This window comes from Sparus aurata, chromosome 19, assembly GCF_900880675.1.
Source record: "Sparus aurata chromosome 19, fSpaAur1.1, whole genome shotgun sequence".
NCBI lineage: Eukaryota > Metazoa > Chordata > Actinopteri > Spariformes > Sparidae > Sparus > Sparus aurata.
Window position 1 is genome coordinate 5,777,069 of NC_044205.1, and position 18,419 is coordinate 5,795,487.

The 18,419-nt window shown below is 39.5% G+C and overlaps 1 protein-coding gene across 1 annotated transcript in view; it reads left to right on the forward strand.

Annotated features, from left to right (window-relative positions):
- Positions 1-11,851: 11,851 nt before the first annotated feature.
- Positions 11,852-18,419, forward strand: part of dtx3la (deltex E3 ubiquitin ligase 3L a) — a 35,134-nt gene continuing 28,566 nt past the window's right edge. Inside the window, exon 1 of the mRNA XM_030397697.1 lies at positions 11,852-11,991. The gene's annotated coding sequence lies outside the window, so the exon portion shown is untranslated. The remainder of the gene's footprint in view (positions 11,992-18,419) is intronic.

The window sequence follows — 18,419 nt, forward strand, 5'->3', positions numbered from 1 at the left end:
CCCTCCTCCTTCATGCACAGAGAGGGGCTGGAACAGACACTCCGGCACGCTTCAACAAACAATTGTTGCCCCGCACTTTGGCCTTGATGCCCCGTGAAAAAAACTCATCGTACGGCCACAGTGGCCTCTGTGCCCCTGGCCCGGTCAGCGTAGCAAGCTTGCCTTGAATTACAGCCACCCGAGTGCACAGTAGTCACTCACAGTAACTTCAGTGAGTCCGCGGGTGGAGTCTCATCATCACGATGACCTCACGTGAAAGTCTCTCAGACAGCAGCAGCGTCTCAAAACAGAAGAACGAAACTTACAGCACAGCGAGCGAGCACAGCCGGTTTTGAAATGATACGTGACTGATTTATGTGGTAGGATTTAGTCCGGTAAAGTTGGAAATATATTCACAGATTCGAACTTCCCGGATCAATAACTCATAAGTGAAACCTTGTTAAAACACAACTGACGGCTCTTTCCTACGGTAGTAAGGTAGACAACATGCTACAACCATATTTTCATCAAAACGAGCGGCTGGACATTAACTCTGGTCTGTATGGTCAGCCGTCTGTGAGCCGAGGGCGCAGGGACCGTCTACAAAGTGCAGCACTGAAAAGAGAAACTATTCAATAACTTCACTATTATTGTGTGTATTTATTTTTTTATTATTATTAGAGTGTATTGTCACCAAAATTATTCCACACATCAGTGTACTCCTGCTGGTTATTCTACATATTTTTTGTTTGGGAAAAAATGTGCTTTGCCATAATTTTGGGGAATTTCTATTGGGAGAAATATTCAACAACATTAATATTAAGTATAGTGTCACAAAACTCGCCTCACCCTAATCCTACTTAAAAACAAACTGTTTTGTAATGTAACATCAACTTGATATTGGTATTTAAAAAACGTTTTGATACATAATCCATGTGTTATTATAAATTAGGATGTTATGGTATCAGTCTGAAAGGTAAATCAACAAATTTTACTTAGTGGCCTTTGTGCCCTGTCATGTGGCCTTGGTGCCCCTGGAAAAAAAAAAAAGTGAAGGCCAAATGGACTTGCCCCTAAAATGACGAAATTCCCACCCACAAGTCATATTTGGCTTTGACTTTGACTGAACATTTGCTCTCAATTTGCAATAAAAATATTGGGATATATATCGTATATCGATATTCAGCCAAAATATATCGGGATATGACTATTGGTCCATATCGCCCAGCCCTATGCTGAATACTATTCCACTAGTGTTGATGATGTTTTAGTTTTCCCCCTTGATATCGTTTCAGTATCGGTATCGAGATATTTTAGGCAGGTATCGTACCAAAGTCATAATTTTGGTATCGTGACAACATTAATAGACACGCCCTCGCTCTGCACCCCTGGCTTATCCAATCACACAGGTTCGGTTCACCAATGCTGCACCTCTGATACTACCTCCAGAGGTGCATCAGAGCCGGAGTGAAATTTCACCCCTCGCTGCCTCCGAGACTTTCATAGAGAGGAGGCGGAGAATTGGCGCAGGATCCCAGCACTCAAAGGGCAGTGTGAATGGGGCTATAGACAACACTGTTGTCTATGACCAAATGTCACGCTAAAATTCACAAAGCAATGGTTTACACATTTATTAACTGTTTTTTCCTCAACTATACTGATCAGAACTTATTTAAGATTATATTTATGACAAAAAGACTATTCTGAATGGACAATGTTACACTCAGTAACAAAAACTTCACTCACCAAATGCTTAGGAATCACATGAGATCTCACACAGGTGAGAAACTGTATGTCTACAACACTTGCAAGGAAAGATTCAGTCAGTTAAGAGGGTTGCAAAAGCATGTAAATCTTCACATAAGTTACAAGGTGTATGTAAATAACTGAATGTTACATTCTAAACAATATTTCTAAAACTACAAAACGTTTAAAAAAATGTTTTTCAAATTATTCAGGGCAGGGCATGATTGGAGAGAGGGGCATGCCAGTGTCCACTCCTCTCTCAACGGACATGATGGGATGGGGAGAGGGGCACTGAAGCATAGACAGACAGACACAATAAACAATACTAATCAAACAATTGGGTCTGGATAACATTCCTCAATGAGATGTATAAATCCAGTGCCTCTGGTGTGTTGTCTGGAAAGCCTAAACCTGATTCTTCCATGTTAATAGTACAGAGATAAAAAATATCCTCATCACATGGGATGGTTATTAAAAACTTGCAGGTCTGCTTGACTGTAACCTGGTCAATGGCATTGAGCCGGACTTTGTGGTCATCTGAAAACATGACATTTGGTATCCCACTGGGCACAGTTCCTAGGTTTCTAGATGGTCGGATGCGATGTGTGTTCCAGACATTTCTGATCTCATTTAACTGCTCCTGAAAAAATAAGTACCGTATTGACCCGAATATAGGACGAGGTTTTTTTCGATGAAAATTATGTGAAAAAGTGGGGTCGTCTTATAATCAGGGTCTAACCGTTGACACATGCTGATAGTTGTCTGGGTCGCTACACGACCGCAACAGCAGAGGGCGCCAGCTTATTGCAGAGACGTCACTGACACTGTGGCTGCAGTTATCTGTCAGTCACAGCGGAGAAGAAGTGACAGGAGATGAAAAATGGAGAGACGCTTTTACAGAGCAAAATAGATCAAGAATGGGGCAAGTTAACAGACATCTGAGGCGGAGCTATGATGCTAATTTTAAGATAATGGTGATCAATGCAGCGGAGGCGCCAAACAACTGTCAGCCAGCCAAGAAATATGGAGTTACAGAGTGTAACATCCGAAGTTGGCAGGTCTAAAAAGACTGTCTGAAAACGCTAACAGTAAGAGAAAAGCTTATCGTGGTCCTCTAAGCGGCCGCTTCCAAGAGACTGACAGGAGGGTATGTGAGTTTGTTATTGAGAAACGAATTTTGGTTATCAAAGTCTTTTTCTGAAGATTAGTCTTGAAAAGAGGGGTCGTCTTATAATCAGGGTCATCCTATATTCGGGTCAATACGGTAATATAGATTTAAATAATAACCGTCAGATTCCGGGTCAGGGTCCAGATTGCTGGAGCTGGGACGGAGCAGATAAGCAACACAGCGGAGCCAGTGGAAGTAAACACATAGACTAGAGTAAAACCTGTCAACTCCACTGTGGTGGCCAAGCCAAAGCCAGACCGAACACATATGTCCTGGAATCTAGCCGTTATACAATAAGAGTTTGTTCTGGTACCACTGCATATAATGTCAGCTGCTCTGATGAGTCAAGTCAAGTCAAAATGCATTGTCAGTGCTGCTATGTACAGGACATACACAGAATCAAAATATTGTTTCCCAAGTGCAACAAGTGCAATTTAGGTTTGTAGAAGAGTTTTGGAGTTTGTGAAGTGGCTGGTGTAATTTGGTTTGTGCAAGGTTATGGTGATGGGGTGGGGGGTCAGTGTCCAGAGTTTGTGGGGGCAGAGGGCAGGGAAGGAAGGGGGGGGGAGCTGGGAGGGAGTTCAGCATCCTGATGGCCTGGTGGATGAAACTGTCTCTCACAGGGTTCTTGCAGGTTTCAGTAAGTCAAATTTAAGACCTTTTTAAGACATTCAAATTTCAAGACCTTCACAACGACTTACCAAAATTTTTTTAAAATCAAATAAATTCTGAAAAAATCATTTTATTACAATGAGTTCAGTCATTTACAGATAAACAGGCTAAAACAAACTTGCCTTCAAACAGAATATATTTAATTTCATATTAATTAAAAAGCGCACTGCAGCTTACAAATGCAAGAAAAAGAGGCACAAACTCACCCGCACTCTCTCTCTCTCACACACACTCACCCACGCTCTCTTTCTCTCTCTCACACACACACTCACCCGCTCTCTCTCTCTCTCTCTCTCACACACACTAACCCGCGCTCTCTTTCTCTCTCTGACACACACTCACCTGCGCTCTCTCTCTCTCTCACACACACACTCACCCACGTTCTCTCTCTCTCTCTCTCACACACACTCACCCGCTCTCTCTCTCTCTCACACACACTCACCCGCTCTCTCTCTCTCTCACACACACTAACCCACGCTCTCTTTCTCTCTCTCACACACACTCACCTGCGCTCTCTCTCTCTCTCAAACACACACTCACCCACGCTCTTTCTCTCACACACACACACACACACACACACACACACACACACTCACCCGCACTCTCTCTCTCTCTAGAGGATTAAAATGGTCACTTAGAGCAGAGTCCTGCACGGGTTACTGCATCCGACCCGTTTTCCGACAGTAGCACAAATTACATTCCGTACCCGAGCCGACCCGCTATAAATTGATACCGACGCCCGAAGGAAAATTGGACAGACACAATTTTTCTTTTTTTTGGCCTTTTATGGCTAGTTATTGATAGTACAGCTGAAGATATGACAGGAAACAGGGAGAGAGAGGGGGAGTGACACGCAGCAAAGGGACCCAGGACGGGAGTTGAACCCAGGTCCACTGCAGAGCCTCGGCACATGGGAAGCGCGCTCTACCAACTGAGCTAAACGGCGTCCGGACACAATTTTTAGAAGTGAAAGTAAGACAGCGTGGGGAATGGGAGTTCTTGGAGGGCGCAAGCACGCATGAATGAGCTCATATGAAATATAAATGCTCATCATTTGTGTCGCTGATAATGACTGATGATAAGTGACGCCTTGAAAATGGCAATCGTAAAACCCGACCCGTCTCTCCAGGCGTCCGACCCGATCCGCATCTGTGTCCGACACAGTACATTTTGTTTCACCCGTGCAGGACTGTGACTTAGATAACTTCTCTCTTGAAAGCAATAATAAAAATAGTATTTCTTTACAATATTAGAGTTCATGATGGCTGTGTGAGAACATTATAACCAGAGAAAAAATAAATAAATTCCCTAAGTAGCCTATGACATAAGTATAAATATCACAGTATGATGACCCAAACTGTCCCCCCGGCACCACAGTGTCAGAAAATACTGGGGGAAACACTTTAATATACATTTAATTTTATTTTTCTTTGACAGGCATGAAACATGTCATGACATGCTAAGCCAACACTGCCTCTGATTGTCTTGCCCTGGCAGCACTCAAATGCTTCACAGAGTGGGTCGGTCTTTGTGCCAAGGAAGGCAGTGCTCATATGGCACAAGCACTTCATGGACAACCCTCCCGCTACCCCCGATGCGCCCCCCAATGCGCCAGCCCAACCATGGCCATATTTGAGCATGTACATGTTGGATATAAATGAATCTACAAACACGACCTACGTGTTCACATGTAAGCTCTGCAAGCCGAAATCAAAACAAATGTTGACTTCAAAGAAATCACCAGATGAGTCCAAAGTGCTGAGGAGACACCCTCTGGCCGCACCCGTACCTGCTTCTTGGCCGGTCTGGTAACTTTGACCTTCGGCCTGTATGCTGGCATTAGCATCACAGTGATGTGGTCTGAAGGTCTGAGATAAGGGGAGGGGTAAGGCCTTGTATGCTCCTCTCAGTATTGTGTATGATGAGTGCCACACACAGTTTTTTCTTCCTGTTGAATCATTCATTCCCTGGCCAGTACTGTTGAAAATCAAATTTTAAAAATTAAATATGCTCGCTACGAGATCTTTTTTATACTTGAAGTATTTGGTTTGAACATTTCAGTGGGCTTGGGTGGTTGAAAGACGCATGAACTATTACGCTCAGGTGACACATTTTTAGCAGAAACGATTGTCATTGTGCAGTATAATTTGTTCTGATATATTTATCAGAAATTCCTCACACAGTGGCAGATGACAAAAGAGATGCAATCAATTTATAAAAGTGTCTTCTCAAACATCCTCTGCATATTCTAGGAGGTGAGGGGGGCCAAACACATCATTAGCATTACAGTGCATCCCTTTGTTCTTATTTAATGGACACTCCAAAAGGTCTCCCAGTCCCCCACACTGACCTGGCCATTGTAGGGCTGTTCTATCAACTACAGATTTTTGTCCAGCATTTTGCCAGCGTTCATCCACATACACAAAAAGCACAGATGGATATTGAGAAAGACAGCCATTATGAGCCATTAAGTTTTAGGTTTAAAGGATATTTATCATATGTTTTTTGTGAGGGAAGCACCATCTCTAGTGACACCCATCAACTGAATGAATGGGGTGTTTACAGTGGAATCTAGGCAAACCCCACTGGAGGATTGGGGTACTCCCAGTGGCTGGCAATTGACTTTGAACAGCCTGGCAGTAGGCTGACAGTGGAAAGGCCTTTGGTAGGGAGGGTAAAATCAAAGCAGCTGCATCTTTACCATCCCAAACAATTATTAAGGGAACTTTTTCCTCTTAAAATATCCGACATTTAGCATTCTATAAGGTAACATTAAAGTGCACTGTTTGTAAGTATACTGTAACACACTTATAATGAAGTAGAATTAAAATACACTTTAACATACACAAATTAAACATAATATACTACAAAGGATATGAAAATAATTATACTTTTGCTATGCTGAAATGCAATTAAAGTAAAATGAACAATAAAGTGCTCTGATTTAAGTATACTTGAGCACAAAAAAATGTAATGAACTTGAAGTATACTTTACACAACTCTAAATTTCTGTTCAATACAATTGACAAACAGGTTAATCCTTTAAGACCAATACTTACTGAGCTCCACTCTGCAGAGAAGTGTAATTTGCCTCATTCTTCAAACACATATTAGAAATAATATTGTAGCTCCCTCCGCTGGTAGGTGTAACCTCTCTTTTTTCCACATTTGCCGACACTTTGTACAATTTCACTCTTACTAAGTATAATGAACTGCAAGTAGTTGTACAGCTTTTAAGAGCTGCAACATGTAATCTGGACCCAATGTCTAGCAAACTATCCAAAGATGTTTTCAGCTGTTTGCTAGATGATGTCCTTGAAATAGTCAATTCATCCCTTTTTACTGGAATCTTCCACATAGGTCTTAAACAAGCCATTGTAACACCATTGTTGAAAAAGAGCAACCTTGATCCATGTGTTTTCAGAACTACAGACCAATTTCTGACCTCCCATTCTTGGGCAAAATTCTTGAAATAGTTGTATACCAACAATTGCATGCATATCTGTCACACAACAATCTGTCTGGTTTTAGAGTAAAACACAGTACTGAAACTGCACTGGTCAAAGTTGTTAATGATCTTAAAATTAACTCAAACAACCGTAAAGTTTCTATTCTGGTACTTCTTGACCTCAGTGCAGCATTTGACACAGTAGACCATACAATTCTCCTTCATCGACTTGAACACTGTTTAGGTATTAGAGGAACTGTTCTTAACTGGCTTTCATCATATTTAACTGGTAGATGCTTCACTGTTTCCATTGGCAACTTTAAATCTGATAAAGTGGACATTCCTTACGGAGTCCCTCGAGGGTCAATTCTCGGTCCACTACTGTTCAATTTGTACATGCTCCCGCTTGGTTCTATCATTCAGCAATACAATATTTCATATCATTCCTATGCTGATGACACACAGTTATATTATGTCCCTGCAAACAACCATAGCCCAGTAAATGAACTCATCCAGTGCAGTACTGATATTAAACAGTGGATGGCTGAAATCTTTTTACAGCTAAATGAGAACAAAACAGAGATCCTTTTAGTGGGTCCCAAGGCTTTGAGGTACCAGATTCACCCTTTATTAATACCCCTGCCTGTAAAACCTAGTGAACATGTAAATTACTTAGGTGTGATTCTAGATCCTGATCTTAGCTTTCATAAGCACTTATCTAGTATCTCCAAGACTGCCTTTTATCATCTAAGGATTATTTCTAAAGTTAGACCCTTCCTGTCACAATCAGATGCTGAAAAACTGGTTCATGCTTTTATTTCTAATAGACTTGACTACTGTAATGCGCTTTTTTGCTGGACTGTGAAAACAGGTCTTAAATAAACTCCAGCTTATTCAGAACGCTGCAGCCATAGTATTGACAAAAACCAATACGTTTGAGCACATCACTTCTATTTTAAGTTCACTTCACTGGCTCCCAGTTAAACAAAGAATTGATTTTAAAATACTTCTAATTGTTTTTTTAAATCTATGAATGGTCTAGCTCCCCCGTACATTGCTGACATGCTCACTGAATACACACCACACAGATCCCTTAGGTCATCAAATAATGGTCTCCTTAATATACCTAGGATCAATTCTAAATTGGCTTATGGTGCCTTCAGTCATTATGGTCCCACTCTCTGGAACTCTCTATCACATGAACTAAGGTCTGCTACTACTGTGTCATATTTTTAAAGCAATCTCAAAACATACCTTTTTTCACAAGCTTTTAGCTAGTTTTAAATAATGTATTTATTGTTTGCTATATTCATACATGTTTTTTTTCAATGATCTTTCCAATTGTTATGCTTTTATCTTGAAGCACATTGAGTCTACACATGCTGTATGAGATGTGCTATATAAATAAAGCTGACTTGACTTGACTTTCAATCCAATCCAATCCAACTTTATTTGTTAAGCGCTTTAAAAACAACCAAAGTTGGCCAAAGTGCTGTACAGAAAAAATAAATAAGACCTCACAAACAGAAAGACATAATTGCTCACATAGCGCATAGGAAAGCATACTAAACAATAATTACAAGTATAGTTTTAGTACATTGTACAGTACAGTTCACTGAAATGCTGTTTAAAATTAATGTACATTAAATTATACTGTTTTCAAGTATGCTTAAACAAACTTGTGACAATGGGAAATTAAAGTACATTTTAAAAAAGCACACTAAATGAGTATTTGCAATTTATTATATTTACACTTGTACATAAGTAAACGTGTGTCCCATTTACAATACACTTTAGAAGTGTACTGAAAAAAGGGCTTACATACAGTACAATACATATTATTCTAGTATAAATTATTTTAGTACATTAAATATATTCTAAATTAAGCACAAAACAGTGTGTACTTGCAATAGCTTCTGTATACTTAAATGATATTCCTAATACAATTAGTGTACTTGTCCTGATCCCTTGTCAGTCACTGCTACCTGGTGGACATTTTTAGTATCCCTTTTCTTATGTTTAATTTTCCTTAAGCTTCACTTTCCATCCTTCATGTTGTTTTCAGTTGAACAAAGAGCAGCCCACGTTGTGAATACATACCAGTATTCTTCCTTATGTTTAAGCCTTGGAGTAGATATGTCAATTAGTACAGATTTTCAAGAGTGTTTTGATAAGTAAATTATTCTGTGTTAAATGAATTTAATTTATTTATGCTGATCATTTGCAACGCTTGAGTTTGCTAGCTAATTGAAGCGAACATGTTCAAAGAGGTCTCTGCTAAGCTAATCACTGTACAATTCACATGCATATGCATAACACAACACAAGGAAGAGAAACAGCTTGAGTAAGTAGAAGGGCTGGAGCTGGAGTGCACAAAATCAGTGCAAGCATCAATACTCAATCAATTTGAGTGCGAATATATACTGTAGTCTGAGAAAAAGCACAACAATTCGAACGACAAGCAGGGTATATTTGAGTGCAAATGGAGCGTTTTGAGGGAATTCATAATAAATACACAATAAATCATGAAATTATCCACTTGACTTGAAAGGCCACACTTGAAAAACCTCCATACACTGGATTCCATTTGTTGAGAGCATGTGTGTCCTTTCATGGCTACAACATGGATTGGCTGATGTTAAAAGTGTGTGTATTCACAGAGGTTTATATGGTTAGACATGTTGCATTGTGTTAGAGATTGTGACATTACGCAAATGATACATAGCTATAGCTAGACACCTTCCTGTTAAATAATATTATAATTCTGCCAAACTTCCATACTTTGTTAAAATCAGTTAGATATTCAACCATGACTTAAGAAATGAAATTCTTGCTGGCAGTCACTCCTATTTGTACAACAGCTCACATTTCTTAAAATTTCACGGTGACAAGACTTGTGTTTCTGGTTACAAAACAGATGCCATTATTTAAGAGAAAGTCTCTTTCCACCAGAATAGTTTCTGTAACAAAGTCAATCCCTTAAAATAACAATCTCTCAGCCAGCAACAAACAAAAGCACTTTTAGTGGATTTATCTATGATGGTTGGAATTGCCTCAAAGGATTACGTTGCAGCAATTCCAGTCAAGTTGTGGCTGTGAGTCGAGGCAATCTTTTGGTAAAACTTTTGGTAAGTAAATTAAATACAATAATTTACTAACTAAAACGTAAATATGTGGGCCATGGTTTAAAAAATACTCTTACTCCCCTTTAAGTCTACCTTGGTATAATTATAATAGCATTATGCCAACTTAGAAAGTCGTCCCCTATTTCAGTTGATGCTGAGTGTAAGTACCCCCTCCCACAAACTCTCTGGAAAGCAGTGTTGTTGAAAGATTGCTCAAACACCAATCAGCGAAAAACATCTAAAAGAGACAGAAAGCAGAGATTGCTCAAGAAGGGCTAAGCGACCACGAACTGGCAATATGAAAAGGAAAACACCAAAAGTCATCGCAATTAAAAGAAAATGTGGTAACTGTTAATGTTGAAACAGAGACACACTTCCCCAATCAATGTAAAACGTGCAATAAAATATGGAAAATGTTCTTGAACTTGTTCAACTCTGAAACTTTAGATATCATAGAGGAAAACAACAATGCAAAATTAGAATTAGAAGAAAAGAGGTATGCTGCCCACCAAACAGCCTGCCACAACTTGAGACAATGACTGACCGAGACACACAGGGTTGGGTGGATGGTTTTTCTTTGAATTGCTGTATTTATTGGAATTATTATTTTTAATTTTGTAATATTCTTCATATTACTATTTTTGTATATTAATAATATAATAATAATATGTGGTGAATTTGTACTTGCAATGTTTTGGAAAAATTGTCTTAAAAAAACAGAACAAAACAGAAAACAAGCTTTGATGTCAAAATCACTGAATGTACTTTAATTTAGAATGAGACAAACGTGTTCAAGATTTCATAAAAATAAAGACAACAGGACCAAGGTCGAGAAGGGAATACATAGGGGATTACAGATAACACGGTCACCGATAATATCTTCTCCCAAACCTAAAATAATTCACTGGGCGTCTTCTCTGACTCACATGTTGAGCTGAACAAACCCCAAAAGAAAGCCTTTCTTTATCCATCCCAGCTTAAGTGGTTGTACAATCCACAGCTTTCCATTTCTGCAGCAACCAACACATTTTTTCAAAAACAGACACATTTCCAAAGGGCCACTATTTTCACCCACAGGTGATGTAAGAATGCAACTCTTTGCCCGCAAGGACTGCTGTTAACAAGACTCAACACCTTGATTCCGCTATCTCTGTCCTTGCACATATGTTCAACACTAGAGTACCAGCGTGGTGAGCTAATTCTTGGATGCTTTTGAAATGTGCCATGGTGCACCAGGTGGAAGCAAAAGCATTGTGTAGAATGCGTTGCTGCTTGAATGTGTTGCAGACTTGCCCTGTGGAATCTTGGGTTGACTGACCATCACCCTTGGTTGTGTTTTGCCTAAGTTTTTGAATTGTCAGACACTGAACGGTGGTAAGACTATTGTAACACATTAGAAGCCAGTCAATCTTGTGTCTATATTTTAAACAGGTAGCAGCTGTAGAACACTTCTACATTTTAGCCCATTCCTGCCTGTCAATGTGCTCTCTGATAATAATAACCAAATACAAAATACCAAATAGTGTGTGTGCTAAAAATCACTGCTCACTTGTAACTCATGTCTACACATACCTATATACTACTCTCTCGATGTCTTTGTCTCTTTCTCTCTCTCTCACACGAGCACATTCCAGTCTCTGTCAAAGCTGATACACCAGTTGAACAACTCACTCAACAGTATACCGCAACCTAACAACTTGGCACACCCATCTCTCCCTCTTTGTGTCAGTTTCTTTCCGTGTCAGAATAAGCTAAATAAACCTCTGAACTCCAGGACTGCACAGAAGACATCAAGAAGATAAGGCAAAACCTTCACGGAGTTGTGGCGAGGAAGACGATTTTCAAATCACAAGGTATTCAAAAGAGTTACAGGCCACTGTTGATCAGCTTTACTGTAATGATTAGATTGGTCAGCCAGACCTGTTGTTTAGCAGTCATAGCACTGACTACAAACTTGCTTGGAAAGCTATAGGTTTCCATTCCAAATTAACAGACCTGCACTTTTAGAACAGGACAAGCAGAAAAATCATCAGGTGTGATTTCAGGAACTACAGCCTACTTGAACATGTCCCTCTAAATAGTCAGAATTTTAAATAGAATATAAAAGCAATCTTTATAGTTAATGGAAGATAACCGCATACTAACAGAGCTGTGTTAGCAGGCTGACAAACTTGATTTCTGCTGCTAAAATGAAATATGTTTGCTCTGCAATTACTGTCAAAAATCCATACTTTTGAGGTGTTCAAGTGAAGGTCTTCATTATTCTTTATGTCCCAGTGTTTCACAAAACTATTTTTTTCTGGATCCACTTAAAATGACAAACTATTGCCACCTTATATTACATAGGCCTTAAAATCTTGAGATGCTAGTATTGTGCTGGGTGGCTGTTTCACTTCAAGTGCATCTGGTGTTCTAAAGAAGGTAATTGGAATAATGAAGAAGTAGTAATATCTCAATGTTCTTGAGGAAAACCAAAAGTCATCAGCCAGAAAATTCGGTCTTGGGTGCAGTTGCATGTTCCAACAGGACAATGATACAAAACACACATCAAAGTGGTAAAGGAATGTAATAATTAATCTAGAATTGAGGTTTTGGAATGGCCTTCCCAAAGTCCTGGCTTGAACCCCATCGAGAACATGTGGACTGTGCTGATGAAACAAGTATGTGCCAGAAAGCTAAAAAAAATGTAGCTGAATTTAACTGATTTTACAGGTGTAAAATTATGTTACAGATGACATTGTATATGACGTGCCTGCCACTGTGTTACCACAGTGACTCCGAAGTGGTAAAAGGAGGGCTGCACTTAATAACTGTAGATGCTAGGTGGAGGATTTAACTTTATACCCCGTCTGACCAGAGTGTCAAGTTCCTAAGGATTTTCAGAACATCTTTGAAGTGGATCTGGTCAACCTGCTAGGAGGATACATGTAAAAGAACAGAACATTTCCAAGGTACAATGTTGAAGTTACCACTTCTGCTTTCATCGCCAAACCTCAATATCTGCCTGGCTCCTTTTGCAATGCCATTCAATGATTGCAGACATCCTATCTACCTCATAGGATTAACCTATGGGGAGTCCTTCAAGTATGACCCCTGTGAATGAAAGAATTACACTGAGCTTACTTGCTGTTGCTTGTAGGTGATGCAATAACTATGACTCCTAATTATCATGCAGATGTCCTCAGGCCAGGACTCAATTTGCATTGAGGAGTTTCAACTACTTCAACTACTTCCTTTTTTTCCTTTTCTTTTTTCAACTTAGATTTTTTTGACAGAGAAACAGGTTCACAGATTCACCCAACATCATTGCCGGGCAGCATTATCACATTCACAACTTCCATGCAACAAATTTTTACAATGGTGTACAGGGAGCAAAAAACTAAACTAGAAACACCACCATCCTCAATACTTATATTAACAAATATCCTTTCCATTTTGACCATTTTGTAATGTATAAATCATTCTTCAATCTCAGTAAGACAGTCAGTAGCCCTTTTTAGATAGAAAAGGTGGAACATTTGCTCCAAGGTAAGGACGGCAATGTGCCAGCCTGTCTTTCTAAAACGGAGGTGTAATATGCCTCCTTTGCCAAAACCTGCCTCTGAGGTAGGCGTAAACATGTGACATGACGTGATGCTCGAAGTTGGGCTGTGAACGGTGACAAAGAATTTGTCTTCAAAATAAAAGCTTTACATTGCACCCCATTGGAGTTTAGAACTGGGTTCTCAGCGTGGGGCTTTTAATTTGAAAGTAGCAACTGTTCTTAGCTTGCCAACACAACAACAAACTAACAAAACCAAACAGCAACAGAGACCGAGGAGACACTAGCATCTCCTGGATCTCAGCGGCTGTCCAGTTGCTCGTCTTAATGTCCGAGGATGAAATGATGGACTGACTGCTGTGATCAGCTGTTTCCTGGTTTTAAAACTCCCCGGCTGTGGGTCGCACAACAGTGCAGGTCATTGACACCTCCGCCCACCTCACGCAGAAGCCGGTACATTGCCGCCTCGTTTTTAAATAGCAGGCGAGGCGGAAATAAGTGTACCCTCCGAGGTGGCAAATCGGCGGACCAAAACAGACCCCCAATTTGCCGGCCTCTGTCTAAAACCGCGGACCGAGCCGCCAAAAGGACGGGCAAATTGGTGGCTTAGTGCCCTGTCTAAAAACAGCTAATCTTTACATCTCATTAGTCTCAATGACGACCTCAAGCAAGTTGTCTACTGTAGGTGGATCAACCATTAACCATTTACAAGTGATTGCTTAATTTGCTGCTACAATCAGTATTTTCAAAAGATATCTGTCATTTCCTGTAATTTCCTCTGGCAGGTCACCCAAATAAAGTGATTAACATGTAAACGGAATAAATAGTTGTATCTTTGGGCAGCTCCAAAAGATGTGGTGGTGGTCTGCCCCATCATCCCCACATTTTCTCCAACAGTTATGGTCTATTGATGTCAGGTATGTCTTACTTTTAGGAGTAAAGAAAAAACGGACAAGGTTCTTCCAACAGAATTAACGCCACTACATAGAGCAAGAGGGAGAGAAAGCAGTTTTGCATATGTTCGACCCCATTGCTGATTGGATATCTTGGTAAAGTTTAGAAACCACTGATCTAGAGCCACCCGTGTATGCTTTGAACTGTTAATTGTATTATTTCATTGGGATCTGTAATTGCCTAATTTATCCCCAGTTTCTTTCAAAAAAGTATTGGTGTAACTGCAGGTATCTAAAAAAGTCATATTCTTTAAATCATATTAATCTCTCAGTGTCTGAAAATGCTTTAATGTATTTTTCTCCATTATGGCAGAGTAAGCACTGATACTTTTTTTGACCACTATTTCAATCTAGACTCTATTCTGTTTGGTTTAAATTCTGTGTCATGTGCAACCCACCTAAGTTTTTTCAGCTGGGTCCACAAATTTAATTGCTTTACCACATCAAATCAGGTGTACAAAGTGAATGAGGCAAGTGGATTCAAGTGGTCCTGACAAATTATTGTTAATTCATGATCTCCAATCACTGCCTCTATTGGGACACCATTACATTTTCTCCACCTTGCCTCATATCCACTGTCGCACAAGAGAATTAAAGACATCATCAGCATAGAATGCTATTTTCTGTTCCTTATTATTGACCACAGTTCCTAGTATTGCACTGCCCTCTCTTCTTACTTGCGCTAAAGGTTTTATGTAGACTGTAAAAAGGGTTGATGAGAGGGGACATCCTCAGCAGGTAGATCTTTCCAGTTCTATATGGTCAGTAAGATGACCATTTATCCTGATTCTTGCTGTAGGGGCAGAGTATAATGTCCTAATACTGATAATTGATTTTTCAGTAAATCCAAACTGCTCTAAGACTGAAAACAGATATTTCCAGCTAACACAGTCAAAAGCTTTTTCAGCATCCAAATTGGCTAAGACGTGAGTAGGGTTAGTTTCTCTAATTGTTTGTATTATATGAAGAGAGCGTCTGATGCTATCTTGGGTTTGGCGTCCTCAGACAAAACCATTGTGGTCAGTGTTGATTAATTAGTAAAATAGTCTCCTGGACATAATGGAGGCATATAGTTTGCAATCCTGATTTAAAACTGAAATAGGCCCGTATGAACTATAAGACATGTTAGTCCTTCTTTTGGAACAACTGAAATAACAGCTTCACTCCATGAAGGCAGAGTTGTAGTGGACTGAAATTAAAAACCCCTTTAAGGTCTTATACCACTCAGCTGGTAAACCTTCACTTTTTTTCATTTTGTTTATTTTATTTATTTAAAGGACAGTGCACATTAATCGACATTTCTGTAAATGTGCCAGTGTTAGCCAGCAGGCTAATTTTCAACTGTAGTCCTTTGGCAAGATGTTAAGCTAGACGCAGGGTGGCTAAAACAAAAAAGACATATAAAAGAGTACACACAGCAATGTATTATCAGGGTTGGGAGGGTTACTTTAAAAATGTAGTCCGATACAGTTACTAATTACCTGTTAAAAAATGTAGTCAGTAACGTAATCCAAGTACCACAATATTAAAGTAATGTAACTTGATTACTTTAAGTTACTTTTGGATTACCTCAATACACATGCAAATAAAGACTTCCTCTGAGGAACACATAAAGCAAATTAAAAATTTAATTAATTGTAAGGTATGTTAGATTTATTCAGTTTTATTCCTTGCCTACTTACTATTCAGCTGTATTCAAGAATTACATCAAATATTACAATAATAATAATAATAACAATAATAATGGTAGTAATTATTATTAGTGTTATTGTAACTACTAGGCCTATTTCTAGTAATAGCAGTAGTAAAACACCCCCACATATAGGATGCGTGTCACTTATTTGTCCCCCAAAATTACCCATACAATTTCCTAATATAATCATGCTATTTTAATACCTTGTTGTGATCTAAAGTGTTAGTGACCCATTTCAGTCACTGTAGGTTTTTCAGGCAATTTTATAATGTACAAGCCTCACAAGGTGGCAGTAGCTACATCTCAAGTGCCTATGGGGCCCTCGCAAGTCAACGAGTTTTCCACGATGAAGTCCGTGCAAATGTTTCACAATAAAAGCCTACTGAGCTATTTATGCTAGAGGACTTTTAATTTGAGACGGACACAGGAAGTGTTGAGTTTGTATTAACAATGTAAATGTCTTTATTTTAACAGGGCAAACGGGAGCGAACCAAAACGAGCCTTCAAAACTACCAAAAAACCTAAACACGTACCATCTCGGTCACCAGCAGCACCACCCACAGACCCAGTAGTAGTACCTAGTAGCAGCAGTAGTAGTTGTTACAATGACAGTCTGGTTAGCAGGCTAACTAATGTTAACTTTAGCTAACATAATTTCTGTGTAGCTAGCTAACGTTCGCAGTTTCGCTTACCATCAAATGTTTCTTTAAATTAGATGTGGAGTCCTTGGACGATGACAGTGTGTGCACAGCTGGGAGGCATAGCTTGCACTGTACAGTGATGTTGTTCCCTCTTACTTCTTTAGAAACAAAGTGATGGCGAAATTTCTACGCAGTGAAAGCATTTTTTTTTCTCTAGCGCTTGAGGCCATAATGAGCCGCCTGGCTTCACTTGAGAGCAGAGCGTCGTTGTGACTGACTTGTAGTGAACTGTAGTAATGTGTGCGCGCGTGCATACGGCATTGCCGCATTGGCAAGTGTTAGATTAATTCATTCTTTCACATTTATTCATCATTCATCATCATATATTTTAATTGTAATCCAACTAATACTCCCATTTTTTTTCCAGATGTACCTGTAATCTGATTACGTCTTTTTTTTCTGTAACTGTAACGGAATACAGTTACTGCTTTTTTGTATCCTAATTACGTAAAGCCGTTACATGTAGTCCGTTACTCCCCAAGCCTGTGTATTATAACATTATAACATGATGCCAAAAGGCTGGCTCCATTAAACATTAAAACATTTAATCTCACTTTTATGCTGACGATACTGTACTCTACAGCTCAGCACCCACCCCAGAAGGGGCCCTCTCCCAGTTGCAACTTGCTTTTAACATGGTTCAAGAACATTTGTATGATTTAAAACTTGTTTTAAATGCTGACAAAACTAAAGTCATGCTGTTCTCTAACACAAAATCAAAACCACAAAATCTGCCCTCCATCTTCTCTTCTCAGGGTCTAAAGATTGAGTGTGTTTCCAACTACAGATATCTTGGTATATTAATTGATGAATCCCTCTCTTTCGCAAATCATATCCAGCAGCTGGTGAAAAGATTGAAACTGAAACTGAGTTTTTATTTTAGGATCAAATCCTGCCTTTCTTTTAACTCAAAAAAGAGACTGGTTACTGCCACTTTTATGTCTGTTCTGGACTACAGTGATGTTGTATATATGCATGCCTTATCTTAAAGCTTACATGCTCTTGACACTGTGTATCATGGAGCTCTGAGGTTCATCACTGGTTTTAAAGCACTGACTCATCACTGTACGCTGTATGATCAGGTTGGATGGTCCTTACCAACACGCAGACTGAGACACCTGCATATTCTCATCTACAAGGCAACTTTAGGTTTTCTTCCTTCTTACCTTTTGTCCTTCATTAACCAAAGTATCGCTGGGACTTACAATCTTCGGTCTCAGGATTTGTTCTTGCTGTCTGTCCCAAAAGTCAGGACTGAACTGGGAAAGAAAGCGTTTAGGTTTGCTGCTCCCTCTGCCTGGAACATGTTGCAAACAACTTTGAAACATAATGAGTTGGTCTCGTTGAACTCTTTTAAGGTGAAATTGGATGACCTGGAGGCAGGAACATCTGG